At 42.9% G+C, this 15,842-nt stretch overlaps 1 pseudogene; it reads left to right on the top strand.

Annotated features, from left to right (window-relative positions):
* The first annotated feature begins 839 nt into the window (after nucleotides 1-839).
* Nucleotides 840-15,302, top strand: LOC119186177 (protein dispatched homolog 1-like; annotated as a pseudogene).
* Nucleotides 15,303-15,842: the final 540 nt, after the last annotated feature.

Genomic DNA, 15,842 nt, shown 5'->3' on the forward strand with positions numbered 1-15,842 from the left:
GTGCAAGGGGTCCTGCATTTGGATAAGTGCTGCAACCTCTATGTGTTCAAGTCCAGGTGACGTGTCACTAGCATGTTTGACGGGTATTAGTGCAAATAGTATTCATGGCATGCTGAGAGCAGTCTCAAAATGGTCACTTGTTGGGCTAGTTGGTTCGACTTCTTGCATAGGGGAGCGCAGAACTGGTTGGGTGGAAGGAACAGCATCTTTTCTGTAATGCGTTCTTTCTTCCCTATCGATTCCGTGCTTTGTACGCCAAACGGGAGAAGCAGCAACCCATTATGCGTTGCTGGTGTGTAATTTATCACCATCAGCCACAGCTTGCAAGCTGAAATGCGAAAATTTAGAGCTTTGTGATGTTGTGCCATTTGGTGCTCAAATAAATAAGAGTCTGAGGTGCTCTTGTGTCCCTGAGTGTTATAAACAGAGTGCTGCTTGCTAGCCGCAGCCCTCCTTTCCTGGGCCACGAATCCACAAGCACAAGTTTAAAAACATCGTTCGCTTGGAACTGGTCTGATCCTTCGGCACGTCTGTCGCAAGACGTAACATGTAATGCACACTCATTTTTAGCAATGACAGTTTGAGTCAGATCAGCGTAATTTTGACTCCAACACTTAATACATTAGAGCTAACATTGCTGTTAGTGGCCAGATATGTAGTGACATGATGCAGTTGTTGTGACCGATTGTTAATAGAAGTCGTTATTCGAAAACAAAAATGTGTTTGAATGCTTGAGTCCTGTAATTGTGCCAAGCAAAAAAAAGATTCTGGCTATACCATATCAGATTATTTGTTCTTCATATATAGAAAAGCGTGGTCATAGATAGATAAACACATCAATGCAGGTTCTCAAGAGGCTGGAGGCCTGTGCGCCGCACTACCACAGCATGAAGTTGAGCCACGACTGCGCCTCAGGGGCTCGACTGTGCCGCGGAGTCCCCGCCGAGTGCATCGAGTACAATGCTGTGTAAGCCATCCTCCATTACCTGGCCGACGTCGACTTCCTCCCGCCGGTTGACAACCGCGGGGACGGCAGCGACGAGCTCATCGACGACTGTGATGGCGGAGGCAGCAGGCAGAATGACTCGTCGTCTGCGCAGTCCGGTCAGGGTAGGCTGGTCCAGGAACCGCACTTTTCCTACACCAGTGTGTTTTTGCCGCTGGGGCAGAGCACCATGGCCATGGCCTACTTCAAGGATCTGGAGGAGTACGGCCACCTGGAAGACGATGTGATTCAGGTAATGCGATGTAACTCAGGTAATGTAGCTCATATAAGGTGCCAACAGGGCCTGACCCTGTTCTTGAGGTGGCACTTACCCGTTTCTCAGGTTATAAGCCGCACCTTTGTGCAAGTCACTCGCCCATTCACTCAGTCAGTTTTTATCATTCCTAATGTATGTAGCACATAATGCGTAATAACAGGCCAATTTAATGAAGGCATGGCTGCTGAAGGTTGTGACAAGGTGCTGTTTTTTAACAGAAGTAGTTGCAACTGAACCACTCACTCAGTCAGTCAAGTAAATCAATCAATAAATCGATTCTTTGCGAGTTTCGAAGAAAAAATGTATGCAGCATACATTGTACTGGTATGTGACAGACCTATTTTAACTCAGTCAGCACCAGCTTTGGTATAAATACCTAAGAACGAAATTCGACCTCTACATTGCCTTATTCTTGATAAGTAAACTATAAAACACCACCCCGCTAGCGCTTCATCAACCTAGCCAAAAGAACACTTTCATGTTGCCATCTCATAAGAATATACTTGGGAATCCTCTCCAACTTTATCCTGCAATTTCATTTCGAAGCATTCAAAAAATATTATAGAAGTATTCAAGAAATATTTTTAAAATATTCAATTCACACTTCATTATTTGAACTTACTCCTCACCAAAAATTTGGTTGTTTGCGCAGTTCTAATTTTAATCCTTTGCGGTCCACTGTCCGCCCCTGCTCGACCACGCAATACGACCGCAGCAGTCTACCGTCAGGTACGGCTCGAAAAGTTTTTTGACGGTTACCTAGTGCATGCATTTTTCTCTACGTTATGTGCAATCTGTAAAAGATGGCACGTAACGTAAAAGTAAAGGTAAGGTACTTTTACTTGAGCTTTGAATCTTCTAGTTTCGAACCATAATAGACAAAAGATGGAAAAGGGTTTCGGACAGCAAAGGGTTCAGAATATTTTGGTGAAATAATTTTTTATTTTGGCCTGTTGCTTGCTGTTCATAGTGCCTCTATTCTACTTGTTAGAAGAAGATTTAGTTGGGTACCGGACCTTAAAAAAAATGCCAGGCCTACACAGACAGCATTGTGCAGCCACAACGAAAGCTGGAAGAGTGGCATTTCTAAAACCTGCTGTGAACTCCCTTTAGGCTAATAATACAAGTACACTTGGCAAAGTACCCCCTTCGCCATTTCACAGTTTTCTTCAAATCTGGAAGCAATTATTCGTCATTCAGCAAAAAAAGCCAAGTACCCTCTATGCATTTGCAAGTCATTACGTTCACTTTGGTAATATGGTGACTTATGACAATAATGAATTATGGCTGAGCTCGTTGTAATTGATTTGGAGCATCCTACAACCCACTCGTTATGCTATTCATATTGAGTGAAGTTTAGTTACAAAATTCGCTTCGTGTGACACCTGATTGTTATTTCGCTCTTCTAGCACACTACGTTAAACGTTAATGTCATTTCTTGCCCACCATGACGCCTATTTAGAGTATTTTTGTGAAGGAATTTCGAACGCAGGCACGGCCGTGTGGTTGAATACTGGGCTGCCACGGAGAGGGCGCATGTTCAAACCCCATCCCAGCATAATTATTTTTAATATTTCATCTTTGCTTATTTCTTTCTTATTTGAGTAACAGTACTTGTGGACACCAGAGGTGGCAGCGGACAACTGCAGCGCCGAAAGCAACCCTTGTCAGGATCTCATAACAGCTTTAGCTGTAAAACCTCTCAGTCTTTCACTGTGCAGGTGGTCGGCATGGAGCTGGGCCTGAAGCACGCTCTGTTTGACGAGTACCTCCTGCACGACACGGTGTACGTGGCCCTGGCGGGCGTGACAGTGCTGGCGGCCATGTGGGCCTACACGCAGTCTTTCCTGGTGACGGCCGTCACGTGCATGGCCGTCGTCTTCTCCCTGGGCACGGCGTACTTCCTGTACACGACCGTCTTCCGCATCTCCTTCTTCCCCTTCATGAACGTCCTCACGTTCACCATCGCCATAGGTGAGATGGAATGCTACACCCTCAAGCCTCGATGTTACGAACCCAGATATAATGAAATACTCGTTATAACAAAGTAAATGGCCCCGCCGCGGTGGTCTAGTGGCTAAGGTACTCGTCTGCTGACCCACGGGTCGCGGGATCTAATTCCAGCTGCGGCAGCTGCATTTTCGATAGGGGTAAAAATGCTGTAGGCCCGTGTGCTCATATATGGGTGCACGTTAAGGAACCCCAGGGAGCAAAAATTTTCTGAACCCTCTATTACGACGTCTCTCATGATCGTATGGTGGTGTTGGGACGTTAAACCTCACATATAAATCAACAAAGTAAATTAAAGATAGTCTTGCAATACAGTGTTAGGAATAAACCTTTAAAACAAATTTCTGGATATAACAAACCTATTTTTGCGTAAGATTTCAACTTTGTTAAAATGAGGTTTGAGTGTACATTTTCACTGGCAGACACCAGATGAGGGGCATCTAACTTGTATTTGCTATGTTCGGTGACAACTTTATCCTGACATTAAAGAGAACACTATGGAGGCAGGACTTACACACAATTGTGACGCTCTGCAGGTAATATGGCAGCTTGTGGCTGATTTTGGTTTTGCTCGCTTGCGACGTTAGTGTGTTTCGAATGTTTGAGATGAGGCACTGAGTCGGGCTAGTTGGTTTACATTCATTTTAAAAGCTTGTATTGAGCACTGACAAAGACTAGCGAAAAACAGGACGTGCATCCTGTCTTTTGTTTGTCTTGGTCCACGTTCAATATAGCCAGCCTTTAAACAGTTTGAGACAGCTGCACTAGATATATATCAGTTATATAACTGGTGCCTATATCTCAGAATCTTGTATCACTGGCATGAACAGTGGGTGGTTGGGAGTTTACTCTCCCTCAACACCCCATAATTTTTAAATTTTCATGTGTATATGTACATGCACTCGTACAAATGCGTATGCATATTCATTGCAGCCGTGCTAGCTCCTGGGACGCCAAGAACATTAGTCTTGCTGTAAGTAAGCACGTGGTACTGCTGAATGCGTGCTCGAACAATGTGACAATGTGTGCGAAAGCAACACGCGGGGATGCTGATTTTGAAATGGTGATCACAACCTGGTGAAATGCCATTAGTTTCAAACAGGATCTGACTTTTTACAGTTGAATAGGCACGAAAAAGTTATTCTTAAAAAACAGGGCATGCAAACACAGATACACTCAAACCTCGGTATAACGAATCCGGATATAACAAAATATTAGTTATAACGAAGTAAATGAAAAATAATCTCGCAATATATTTAGTGTTAAGAATAAACCTTTATAACAAATTTTCGGATATAACGAACTTACTTTTATGTAAGATGCAAGTTTGTTATAATAAGGTTCGAGTGTACATACTGAATCCGTAGCAACTAGACCAGCGCTTTATTATTGTAAGCGTGATAATGTTTGTAATAAAGTTAATAAAACAGATGTCAGTTGAATTATTTCTGATCTGACTACAGGACAGACAAGTTAAACGTGGCTTTCTTCGAAAAATTACTCGCAGTGTAGGAATAACTGGAACGAATGACGTTGCCTAACCAGAACTAAGTGTTGGCCTGCCTGACACAGTGAAGGTGACAGTTGAATTATCACTCGCATATGTTGCTGACCAAATGTGGATGAATATCATGCTAATGTCAAGACATCAGTGGTAAACAGTTCGGCAAGAAATAAGCACATCGATAGAAGTGAAACGTTTCCCCGAGTAGTAAATGCGTTATAAATTGACAAAAAACTTGACTATGATCGAAACATCTAGCTTTCGGAAACTTGTCGTTTGATGTTTCTTGCAAAAAATTACAGAATCATAAGTTAGTTGGTACCAGTTGTTTTCTCCTTGTAGTGCAGAAAACGACATGAACATGACTTAGTAACGTCAACTTCTCAGAAACTGATGTGTCTTTAACTACAAAGCTTTCGTTCATGTTGCCGTACTACCTTGCTTCTTGGTGAGCACTCGTTATATTTTTTGATAAATTAATCTGACTGGGAGCGAACTTTGGTGATACAATTTCTTTTTCCTTTGTTTCCCACGCGTCTGCCACAGGCATTGGAGCGGACGACGCCTTCATCTACTGCAAGACGTGGGGGGCAGCCAAGGCGGAGAAAAACAGCGGCACGCTGGTCAAGCTAGTCCGGGACACGCTGCACCACGCCTGTCTCTCCATGCTGGTCACCAGTGTCACCACGGCCGCTGCCTTCTTCGCCAGCTGCGTCAGCAACATTACCGCTGTCCGCTGCTTCGGGTGCGTTGATGATGGAATGCAGCAACAGTGACGGTCACTCTGTAACATTGATGACACCTCGTTTTGTACAACAGGGTGCAAGGGTTGTGCAATTGTACAAGAGCACAACTTTTACTGTTCAGACCAGATCAATAGTTAACCTGGACAGAACAATGATACCATAGGTGTTTACAACCTTAGATTAAATAAAGTAAACGCTCGATAAACAGAACCTCAGTGGATCGGGAAAATACGCTCCATTTAACTAGAGTTGCCTTTCCTGCAATACGAATAGGCATGGGTAATTCAGTTGTGAAATTAGTCATATTATAAGCAGTTGCTTCATGTAAGCATGAACTCTATCGGAAGGTTTCCGTTCACTTTGTGTGTACTGTACAAGCTCCACCCCCACAAGTACGGTGGGCCTGCCAATCATCTGTGCAAGAGAGACGTGCTAGGTGGTTTTTGTTGTAACCGCAAGTATTGTTTCATTGCTAATATAAATATAACACATGTTAATAATTAGAAGTTCATCATCTCCACTGAAAACATTGCAATTCCCCAAGAATGATGTCTAAACTTTTGCTGAAATCCGCCAGGAAGTTCCAAGTACTTCGACCAAAAACTAGCAACACTAACGCATCTCTATAAAAAAAAACCACCAGCAAAGGTACTTCATGTCACAGAAATGAGCACACGTCATCGGATGAGTTGTCTATGCAAAATTTCTTAAGCTGTCACAGCTGTCCTTAGGGACAGCAGTAGCTGTGAGCGGAGCGTGCACTTATTCTTAGGTTTTATGTCTCATCGCCCACACACACTGTAGAATGCAACACGTCTTCCTTGTTATCTACTATTTATCTAAATTATTAGTGACTAGTTATTATTATTATTATTATTATTATTATTATTATTATTATTATTATTATTATTATTATTATTATTATTATTATTATTATATTATTATTATTATTATTATTATTATTATTATTATTATTATTATTATTATTATTATTATTATTATTATTATTATTATTATTATTATTATTATTGACCAGTTACATCCCCAGACTGCTACAATTACTGTAATAGCCGCTGTTTGCTGTCTTTCCCTCTTTCAGCCTGTTTGCCGGCACGGCCGTGCTGGCCAGCTTCTTTTTCACGGTGACGTGGTTGCCCGCGGCACTCATCGTGGCCGAGAAGTGGTGCTCCTCCACGTGATGCCTGCGTGTGCCCCCCTTCGGCGTGTACCTGCCCCGGCTGAAGCTATTCTGGTGCTGCGCCCCAGTCTGCGCCGCATTGTGACTCCTCCATCACAGGTCGGTGAATCCGCTTCAGCGATCCGCCAGGAATCTGTAACTTTACACGAGCGTCTTTATTATTATTATTATTTATTATTATTTATTTATTTACACCAAAACAGATACAATGGTAAAAATGGGGAGACGGCAGAAAAGCTGCAGTTATTGCAGCTTGACTAAGCACCGTCCACGCTACGTCAGCATTGACAGGGTGAAAACGAAATACAATAAAATAAAAAAAAAACAAATATTAAAAAGCAGGAAACAATACAAGCAGAAGACAAAGTAAATGACTGGCCAAGGTATACAAACAAAAAGGAATATTTCATAAACACATATGAGCACAGTAATTCGCAGAGTATGTATCATCGCTTTGGTACATAAGAAAGGTACACAATGAGGTTACACAAAAGAAATAATAAGGAAATAATATATATAATGGTATACAATAAATGATGCAAAGCAATACAGAGTGATCTATGTAAACAATACATATCTACAAGAATAGTGTTTGCACATCGATATTGTTTAATGTGTCAATTTTTATGTCTTGCTGCTCGTATGAGTTCAATATAGTATGTAGCATGTGGCTAAGTCTTTGGGTGCCGTAATTGGTGCGAGATAACGGAATTTTCCACGGGGGTTTACATCGATGGAAGTAAATGGTTTGTGTATGTTCAAGATTCGCAAGTGTCAGGAATGCGTCGATGACGAAATTGCACTGCCACTGCTCGACGTGTCATGCACTCGAGCCAGAAACTGAAAAGGAAACCGGCCTAACAAGCGAAAATATCTAGCAGTTATTCGAGTGTGAGCTATGAAGGGAAAAAAAAAGGTGTGGTGCTGCTGGCAACCCTTCATCGATTCCTCCAAGTTTACTGAGGTCCTATTTGCCGTTGCAGCCTAGTGTTTATGGTGCTCGAATCCCAGCTGCAAGAGCCACGTTTCGATGGAGGCTACATTTTAGGGGCCTTTGTGTGAATATTTAGGCGCAAAAGAACCCCAGGTGGTTGAAATTCCCCAAGCCCTCCGCCGCCACCATAGCGATGCAGTGGTTTTGTGATGTGCAACCTCTGCTATTATTACTATAATACCAAGTATGTGACATCAGTAAGTACTTTAATTGTGGAGTTCCATGTCGTGAAATTGCATGGGATTTTATGAAGAATGCGCTAGCAGACAGCTTTGAATCAGGTATGCAGACATGATATCACATTATGGCCACTATTATGCAAAGGCACAGACTATGAAAAAACAACAGTTTTTGTTATTTGAAACAGCATATGCAAGCTTTCATTGTGCTGATTCATGTCACTTTGTGAGGTCTTTTTTTTTCTTTCGCATGGCTGTATGGCTCCTTAATAAAGTTCATTGTCAGTCTATCTGTATGGCTCCAAACAGTACTCAACAGGTTCCCAATATTTTGTCAATACTTCAATTGTGATATTTGCAAAGCAAGACTGCCTAACAGCACTCCACAGCAGCATCTTCCGTAGTCTGAGTGGTAATCATGATGTTAAAAATGTACGGGTGGTGAACGCCACTGAGGTAAGCTTTACACAGCATCAAATGTCTTGCATAGTACTGGGATGCTTAAAGCGCTGGTCTTACCGTAAATCAAGAGTTGGTAAGCTAACACAAAGTTAGTTGCCACGACAACATATTCTTGTTCTCTGTACTAGCTGCCTCTGGCATTAAATATTCTGGGTAAGGTGGCTTAGGAACGCCAGCTATAAATGAACGACTTTCTAGCATTCAAGTCCAGCAAGGCCTTAGGAAGCTAAACTTGACAAGCACAAGAAAATATTTTCTAATTAAAAGGAGTTTTCGCTCACTTGGAAACATACAGAAGCATTCAAGAAGTGAAAGCAGTACCATTCAAATTAGAAGTTTGGGTTAAACATCAGTTAGTTTTAAAAGGATCTTCACATGTAGAGGTATATCTCTAGCGTCAGACTAAGCCAAGCAGTTTCCGAACTTTCTTTAGAGAAGTGGGTCAGATGCACAGAAGTACTTGCAACTTCCATATGTGACACTCGCGTAATAGTTCTGCAGTGTTTTTTGCCAAATGGAAATGGCAAACTTTGTCATATGAGAGTGCTGTTCCCTGGGCTAGTTGAAATGGCATGCTGTATTTTTGGATGTGCCAGAAAAACAAGGTTGCATTGAGGCACGTATAAACCATGCTTTCGTTCACAGTTTATTCGAAATGAACGAATAGGTGTATATCAGTCCGCATCTAACATGCCCTGTAAACATTGTTTAACTGCAGATTGTTTCACTATGTTCTTGCTTTTTAAGTGTATTTGAAAATAGTTCCTTCCTTGTACTGTTCCATGGCAGTCAAGCGATCCACGAGCACCTGCAAGTCATTTATTGCTGCTTAGTAGTAGTAGTAGGCTTGCACGAGTAGCAAATTTTAGATTGGCAGTGAATTCAAAGCAAATAGTGAATTTAGTCAAATAATATTGAATCGAATTCTAATAGTGTATATCAAAATTAACGTATTTGCGACGAACCAACTAACCCGCACAACCGTCTTTTTTTTTTAATTTAATCAGGACGAAGCATTTGCAAATGTCATTCTTTTTTGTTCAAAAGAAGGGGACGCTACTTTAAATGGCCGCAGAATTTCACTTTCAGTAGAGTTGAAGTTACAACCTGTGAAATGTACTGCATTTTAAAATTTACTAAACTTAGAGCATATAAGGTGGTACAACAACTTCAACTTTAAAAAGTTATGCATCGATGTGAGGGTAACTGGGAGCATGGCTATACAAAAAAGACAGAGGCAGATGACACAGCACGAGCGTGGATGTTCGTTGAGCCATGAAGTGGAAATTCTGGCAGTTCCATGCTGCCGATTCCCCACGGGGTGGGTGTCCTTCCAAGCGACTGTAACTTCGTTCCGCTGAGCACCAGGTGGGAAATGCACTTGTGAGAGGCTACATGGCGCAGCGGTGTCAGACTGGTTTACACCTATTCCCTAATTTTGAATACGTCTAAATTTTCTGTAATTTAAACTCGAATCAAATCGAATTCAAATATTAGAATTATTCATTCGGATATACAAAGTGGTCGAATATTTGCTCAAGCCTACTACTCAGCAGTGCTTAACAGTGTTATGTGTCTGATAAGTGAAGTGAAGTTTATTTTCCTTTCATACAAAGGAGGAAGCCGGGGCTAAAGGCTGGAGTACTTGACAAAGGCCGAGTCCAACAATGTGACTGCATTCATCTTGACTCAATGTGACTGCATTCAACGAAGTGGTCCAACAATGTGACTGCATTCATCTTGACTCGTGATGCAGCCTTTCGGAAGGGGCACGCGTCTTCTACGACAAGCTCCTTCCCTGCATCGTGATCAGGCTCCGGTGGTTATGGCTCCTCTCACTCGCCCTGGTGGCAGCCGGCGGAGCGGTGGCCATCTTTGTCCAGCCTCGTCTGCGCCTGCCAGAGTCGCCCAAGTTCCAAGTGCTGAGCGCCAGCCACCTGTTTGAGCGTTACGACCTCGATCTGTAGGAGCGCTTCTGGTTCGAGAAGGCACGCAACAGGGTAAGTTGTCATCACGGTCTATTTTGGGTTTTTGCTTTGGAACAGATCTGAAGGTGAACAGAGTCTGTGCAAAGCCTGGCATAGAGGTGATGCAGAATTTTTATGGAAGGTACAGAAAGCTTTTTTTTAATTTAGCTTATGCTTCATTAAAGGAGTTTTAAAACTGTCTGTCAAAACACAAAATGGGAGCGTGTTATTCTCTTTTGGTACCTCTCATCATTTATAGCGAAAGCCGTTATGAGATCACAACAAGGGTCGAATTCAGCGCTGCAGTTGTCTGCCATGACCGCCACTGATGTCTATAACCACTATCGCATGAAATTAAAAAACTCAGTAAATAAAAACACCAAGAACATAGCGGGATCCGAACCCGGGTCCCCTGCATGCCAGGCCTGTATTCTACCGCACAGCCACGGTACTGCTTGAAACTCCGTTCCAAACTTGCCATAGGCAGGCTTCATGTTCGGAGAATGATTGTGTTAATATGAGTGATACAGTCCAACCCCGCTACAACGAACGCCGCTTCAACGAAATTTCCACTACAATGAAAAATTCACTGTTCCCCGTCAGCAATCCATAGTAGTCAATGCATAAATATTGTCGCCACAACGAACACTTTTTTTCTGCCGTCCTGCTTCCAACGAAATTTCACGATGCAATCCCAGGCTCAGATATTTATTGCATTTTCAGAACCTGAAAGTACATTGATGAAGCCTAAAACACGCGTAACAACCGCCAGAAACCACCGCTGTTCGCAAGCATGGGCACTGCCATTGCTCGATAGCGATGGCGATGAGACTGCCCTGCCAGGCCCTGCTTTTGCCACTGGCTTGCTTTTGAGCCTCTGACAATCCGCAGCTGAAATTTCACGCAGCTGCTGGGTGCAACCGCGGAGCGATGCCTTTTCAGATTCCAATGCTTATCATTTTATTCGCGCTTGGCCAGTGTGGTATCTAATCAGAGCAAATGTTCATCTGCATTATCAACCAAATCACCTAGCCGCGAGTGATAAATGATAAGAATGGCATAGAATAAGGCATAAGTCACCCCTCCACAATACCCTGCCTCCATTTCGGCGTTGTCGGATACACTTTGACGACGGACAGCTGCTGGTGTTAACATGTTAATGCAACTGTTTGGTACATTCATGAAAGCGGTTGTAGCGTGGTTTTCACCATGGCCTCGCAATGCATGACTGTGAATCGCGTCGTGACGCTGCTAGGAAAGAATAGGAAGCAGCGGAGACTTTTTTAATTTTAACAATAAATGTTCCTTGTTCTGCTAGTTTGGATCAGCTATATTTTTCAATTTCACTACAAGGAAATTCTCGCTTCAACGAAATATTTTCATGCTCTGTGAGTTTCGTTGTGGTGGGGCTCGACTGTAAAGCATTTTAAAACAGCCAAGGAACAACCAGGCATCACACAATGCAAATTGCATAACGAGTGGGTCGTCTAGTGCTCCAACTCCTTACAAAAGCTTGTTCTTGATAAGGTATCAACTGTGGCACATACCCACTTCAGGCATAATTATTGATCGTTGTCAGCGACTGCATAAAAAATTTGAAGAAAACTTCTTGAAAGTGTGTAGCGGATACCACACTTCACAGAAGAATGAGGAAGGATAGCACCTATTAGGGAATGCTGGCCTACTGCACAAAAATTATGATTAATAGGGTGTAGTGGGTGCCCTGCAAGTGTGCATGTAGCAGTTATCCAAAGAGTGTTTAGAAAGGCTCTGAAAGGCTGCTCTTTCGTTGTCACTGTGCTGCGCGCTCTACACAGGCCTGGCAGTTTTTTGGCACACTTCGTGATGCCAGAGCGGTGATTCATGTGATCTCGTCGACGTACACTCGTGCTCTACGTGGACTTGCAACGACTTTGTACTACTTTGCACAACTCTGCACAACTTTGTACTCCTTCTACAGTTCCTCTATATTTCTATGCACCCCTAATATACTCCTTATAAACATCCTTATACACTCTTTCATACAGTTTTATCTTTTATATATGAAGGATGAGGTGCTACTAAAACAACTCGTACATCTTTAAAGACTAAGTAGTGCATGTTTGAAAACTGTGATTTGTAGGCCTGTGCCAATAGTGAATTTTAGGTTCGAAGCGAATTCAAAGTGAGCAGTGGTTTTGGTCAGATAATCTGAAATTGAATTCGTATGGTACTATATAGAAGGAATTCAAAGAAACAAAGGCAGTGATGAGGATAAAGTAACAACGAACCCGCTGAAAGATGTCAGAGAAATTGTGTTAGAGAAACTGGCCATCTTATATACGAAATGTCTCTTCACGGGAAGGGTACCAGAATCTTGGCAGAACAGAAAGTCATGTTAATTCATAAAGAAGAAGACGTCAATGGCTTGAAAAATTACAGGCCGATCAGCTTACTGTCCGCTCTCTACAAACTATTTACAAAAATAATAGCTAATAAAATTGGTAAAACGACATTAAGAGTTCAATCAACCAAAGGACCAAGCAGGATTTCGTACAGGCCACTCTACAATAGACCATATTATCAATAGACCATATTATACTATCAATCAGGTAATAGAGAAACGCTCAGAGTACAACCAACCCCTATGCATAGCCTTCATAGATTACAAGACGGCATTTGACTCAGTCGAGACATCAGCAGTAATGCAGACACTACAGAATAAAAGCATCGAAGTACCCTATATAAGCATACTATAAGAAATCTACAGTGTATCCACAGCCTCCATAGTTTTCTCTAAAGAAAGGAACAGAGTCCCAATATTGAAGGGTGTAAGGCAGGGAGACACTATCTCTCCAGGTCTATTCACTGCATGTTTACAGGAGGTTTTCAGGGCCCTAGATTGAAAAGAGTTAGCAATAAGAATTAATGAGGTATATCTTAGTAACCTGTTGTCCGTTTAAGCAAACAGCTTGCAACGAAACTGTCATAGCTTTGTGAGAGCGAACGTCTCCACCTTGGCTCACTGCGCTGGTGCGGCTGACACCATCACTGCAGATACATGCATACATGGGCACAGAGGCGTCTGCTTGTTTACATCATGGCCAACAGCACCGGTGCCCAGACGCCACTGAGTTGGAGAGTAAAGACATTTTACGGCAGTTTTCTGTACTCCTGCCCTCGTTAAGGTGAAGGGTGCCTTTAAAAAAAGCAACGTGAATAGCGTGTTTTTATGAATGCGGGTCAAATTGAAAATTCCGAATGCCACCTTTTAAAGTAGTCTTCAGGAAGAGTATACAATTGGTTCGACTGTGACAATGAATGCGTTTCTTGAACTCATTCGATTGCTTAAGTCATTCGATTCTAATGACACGATATATCACTGTGTAGCAGCAGCATAATGTCATTTTATCCGAATGCCATTTTCTTCGAATGACATTAAAATGTCCAGTGCGACAGGGGTATTGTTGAAATCGAGAAGAAGAAATGGGCTTGGTCAGGGCATGTAGTGCATTGAGAAGATAACCACTGTTCATTGAGGGTAACTGACTGGATTCCAAGATACTGCAAGTGCACAAGGGAGAGACAGAAGGTCAGAAGGGCTGATAATTAAGAAGCTTGCAGGTGTTATGTGGCAGCAGCAAGCACAGGACCAGGTTGATTGGTGGAACATGGGGGAGTCCTTTGCCCAGTAGTGGGCACAATCAAGCAGACAATGAATATTATGACGAGTATGATGACATTTCCCAGTAAATCAGCCCTAAGAATATCGCCTATGTCGAAACATGACCGGAATTGAAGCTGCAGCCTTGGGTTCAATGTTTCAAAAAGCTCCGTCGTCGAAGTAATGATGTTTTCAACGTGGCAAGGCTTGTATGCCTTCTTGGAAAGTGTACCAGACTGATGAAATAGATGTTTACATCTAGTAAATATATTTACCTTCCATGTATGATAGTTGACCTGGTTGATTGGCGAAACACAGGAGAAACTTCGCCCTGCAGTGGGCATGGTCAGGCTGCTGCTGCTGCTGATAATGATGATGACGATGACTTCTTGTTTTTCTACCATGTTCAGGACCCCTTCCACTGACTGCCAATCCGCATCATCTGGGGCGTGTTTCCGGTAGACACGGGTGATTACCTCAACCCTTCCAACAAAGGTGCAGTGGTGTTCGACCCCGCATTTGACGTTGCGGACCCAGCGTCACAAAAGTGGCTGCTGTCCTTCTGCAAGCGGCTGCGGGCGCAGAGCTTCCATCGCTCGGCATTGGGCGTCCTCTTCTCATGCTGCTTTATCGAGACGCTTAAGTCCTGGATGGAGAGGCGCTGTGTTGATAGTTTCAAGCAGGTGAGTAAAGCAAATCTCTTTTGCAGCAAAACTGTCTTTGTCTACTCTCTGCTGTCATCGTTTTTGTTGTCGTAGTAATGATATAATGAGTGGTGTTTAACCCCCAAAACCACAATATGAGTGACGCAGCTGTGGAGGGCTCCAGACATTTTGACCATCCAGTGTTCTTTAACGTGCACGTGAACCTAAGTACACAGGCCTCAAGCATTTTTGGCTCTGTATTGAAAATGGGGTCGCTGCGACTGAATTCGATCTCGTGATGTGCAGGTCAGCGGTCGAGTGCCATAACCACTAGACCACCGTGGCGGGTGTCATCATCATTATAGTAGAAGTAGTAGCAGTAGTGATGGTAGTAGTAGCAGTGGTAGAGAAGTAATGTAGTAGTACTAGTAGCAGTAGTAGCAGCAGCAGCAGCAGTGGTAGTAGCAGTGGTAGAGTAGTAATGTAGTAGTAGTATCAGTAGTAATATATTAGTAAGGTAGTAGTATAAATAGTAGTAGCAGTAGTAATGTATTAGTTGTAGTAATGTAGTAGTATAGTAGATGTAGTAGTAGCAGTAGCACTAGTAGTAGTCGGCATATGTCCGTGAACTCTCTCATGCTTCGACTCATTCAGACCCAGATTCAGCTGGGAGTCTGGGTTCGAATGAGTTAACCTAAGCTATATTTTTGTTAGTCTGGGTTTGAGGGATTTCACTCTGTACACTTAGCTGCATACATAAAGGTAGGTGCGCACAAAAGAAGCCCAGAGCGTCAGAGTTAATACAGACCCAACACTACTGTGTGCAACAGAATCAAATTACATTTCGGGCTTGTAAAGCTTCGTCGATGGATGACACAACTTTATTGCACGTCCGGCAAGGTTTAACGCAACTAGGCCTTAGGTCTCCCACAAGGGAATGTCAAGACCTTGCCTCAACGCCGCCCCGTGGGCTCGCTAGACTGCCCACGTTTGAATGCCGAGGTCTGAGCTGCACAGAACAGTGGTGCACCTCGATGACAGGTTCTTTGGAGTGACTGCCAATTATTCTAGAGACTATACTACAACTCCACAACATGTGTTTGAGGGTTGCAGAAACGAAGTTTTCAAGAAACGTATTTACACAATAGTAAGTCGACTCCAATGTAGTTCGAGCCCACGAAAATCGCACTGCTAAACAAAAAAAAAAAACATTAGGCCTGCGCGTAAGGCGCA

This window comes from Rhipicephalus microplus, chromosome 8 (assembly GCF_043290135.1).
Source record: "Rhipicephalus microplus isolate Deutch F79 chromosome 8, USDA_Rmic, whole genome shotgun sequence".
Lineage (NCBI taxonomy): Eukaryota > Metazoa > Arthropoda > Arachnida > Ixodida > Ixodidae > Rhipicephalus > Rhipicephalus microplus.